Source organism: Rattus norvegicus, chromosome 6 (assembly GCF_021556685.1).
Source record: "Rattus norvegicus strain SHRSP/BbbUtx chromosome 6, alternate assembly SHRSP_T2T, whole genome shotgun sequence".
NCBI classification, from domain to species: domain Eukaryota; kingdom Metazoa; phylum Chordata; class Mammalia; order Rodentia; family Muridae; genus Rattus; species Rattus norvegicus.
This window is the reverse complement of record NC_141539.1, coordinates 79,843,854-79,846,663: the sequence shown is the minus strand read 5'-3', so window position 1 is coordinate 79,846,663 and position 2,810 is coordinate 79,843,854. Positions and strand designations below refer to the sequence as shown.

Here is a 2,810-nt window from a genome sequence, read left to right as displayed (position 1 = left end):
CTAACATGCAAACCAGATGGAGGCATCTCACGAGATTTAGAAATCCATCAATGGATAAAGAGTTTCAGACAAGTAATGGCTGCTTGGAAGGAGAATCAGTTTCCCCAGGTAAAAGGCCCCTCATAGGTCAACCAATTCAAAATAGTCAGCTCTACACACATATACAAATGAATATCACTAAATGAACTCAGCAGGCTGTATTTGTATATGTATATGACAATATGTATGTGAATATATAAGTGTGTGTGAATATAGATATGATATAATATATATTAACCATAAATAAATATGTCATTAATTTGAAAAGAAATTGTCTAAGACACAGGAGGGATTGGAGGAAGGAGAGAAATGGGTAGAAATGAAGTAAATATAGTACTCATATATGAAATTCTCAAAAGATGTTTTAATTAAATAAAAAGAATCTGGTTAACTTTACTGTTGTTAGCATCACTGTCTATTACTCTACAGTACGTATATCCTGCAATTGAGATAATGTCTTTTTACAGTAAAAATATCCAAATGCCAAATTAAGAACTAATTAATTTTAAAATAAGTGAGCTGTATTCAGTGGGACTTCCTTACCAGTAGCAAATGTCATTGTTTTTCAATGACTTCATTACTATGGATATTTAAGATCAAATTGTAAAGTTCATCAACACCATTTGATTGAATAGCTATCCTAAGAACTAATTTCATAATACAACTTCTAACCACCATCATGGGATTGTTCAATAATAGGATTTCTATTATTGAAAAAAATGCACGTTAGTCTTCATTAGCAAATTAATTGAACCTAACACACTAAGAATTATCTCACAGAGAAGGAGTCAGAGGAAAGCTACTACAAAAACATCTTTAAAATGTTATTATATCATCCTAAGAAACATAATTATATGTTCTTCATTCATTCATTATGCTGCCCCTAGTAATTAACAGTAGATATAAGAGAAATAACTCACCCTAAAGTCTTTTTTGTGGGTGCAAAAAAGAGAGTAGGTAGGGCTCCCCAGGCCCCTTTTGTTACTATTGGGGTCTGGGATGGGAACTGTGAGGCAGATGCTCAGTGTTGGGGGCTGAGTTGGGACAGGGACTCCTCAACATCTGATGGCCTCTCTCTTGCTCTCAGAGAGCACCCTTGCTGGGGTGGGTGGTCCAGGGTTTCTTATTCCTTGGAGGTCATGCAGGCCACGAGGTCCACCACCCTATTGCTATATCCATATTCACTGTCATACCAGGAAATGAGCTCTACAAAGCTGTCATTGAGAGCAATGCCAGCCCCAGCATATATAGTGGAGGAGTGGGAGTTGCTGTTGAAGCCACAGGAGGCAACCTGGTTCTCAGTGTAGCTCAGGATGCCCTTTAGTGGGCCCTCAGATGCCTGCTTCACCACTTTCTTGATGTCACCATAATTGGCAGGTTTCTCCAGGCAGCATGTCAGACCACAATGAATACATTGGTGGTAGGAACACAGAAGGCCATGCCAGTGAGTGTCCCATCAGCTTTGGGATGACCTTGTCCATAGCCTTGGCAGCACCAGTGGATGCAGAGATGATGTTCTGGGCAGCCCCATGGCCATCATGGCACAACTTTACAGAGGGGCCATCCACTGTCTTCTGAGTGGCAGTGATGGCATGGACCATGGTCATGAGTCCTTCCACAATGTCAAAATTGTCATAGATGACCTTGGCCAGGGGTCTAAGCAGTTGGCAGTGCAAGATGCATTGCTAAGAATCTCGAGTGAGTTGTCATATTTCTCATGGTTCACACCCATCACAAACATGGGAGCATCAGAAGAAGGGGCAGGGATGATGACCCTTTTAGCCCCAACCTTCATGTAGGCCCCACCCTTCTCTATGGTGGTGAAGATGCCAGTAGACTCCATGACATACTCAGCACCAGCATCACCCCATTTGATGTTAGCGGGATCTTGCTCTTGGAAGATGGTGATAGGCATTGATGACAAGTTCCCATTCTCAGTCTTGACTGTGCCACTGAACTTGCCATAGGTAGAGCTATAATGGAACATGTACACCACGTAGTTGAGGTCAATGAGGGGGTCGTTGATGACAGCAATCTCCACTTTGCCAGATACAGATGAGAAGGCAGCCTTGGTATGACCAAATCCATTCACACTGACCTTCTCCATCCTGTCTGTAGGTCAAGGCTGACACTGCCTTGACCTTAAGAAGATGTGGCTATCTTGGAATAGGGAGGAACCCTAAAAAATCTTTTAAATAAAGGTTTCAGATAGGAACTCCCCTGGGCATAGAACACTCTGCAAGTCACAGATTTTATAACCAAGTTATAGGTAAAAAATAATAAAAACTTCAGAAAGGGACATGACTTTAGGTTCATGAGATGCAGGGGTATTTCAACACCCATAATTCTAGAAGAGTGTCTTTGCCATATCATGGAATTCCTAAGAATTCTGGAAAAGGTTTAGGTGTCTGACTGTCCCTCCCATCCGTTTAAAAGTTGTATTTAGAATTTGACTGTCTGTCTTCCTTGAAGGGTCCAGATGGCTTATAGTTTTAAAGAGAGTGGTTCTTTATCTGAAGTTGTCTCACCAGGTTCCTGCTCCTAGATTCACCAAGTGATTTATTTTGTGAGTCTAGGTTTCCTTGAAAACTCAGCAGGATTCCTCACCTAGAATTTAAGAACAAATTCATCTATCTTTTCTTGAAGATATGGTTGGTATAGGGAGTCTAAATCAAGTGATTGTATAATTTCTGATTCTTTGTGTAATGAAGTTAAGTTCCCTGGGAAAATTACATTCAAACTTTGCATAATACAATATTAAAGTCTAGGCA

General features: G+C 40.5%; 1 pseudogene; it reads right to left on the bottom strand.

The window, feature by feature from the left end:
• Positions 1-1,162: 1,162 nt before the first annotated feature.
• Positions 1,163-2,146, bottom strand: Gapdh-ps103 (Glyceraldehyde-3-phosphate dehydrogenase, pseudogene 103; annotated as a pseudogene).
• Positions 2,147-2,810: the final 664 nt, after the last annotated feature.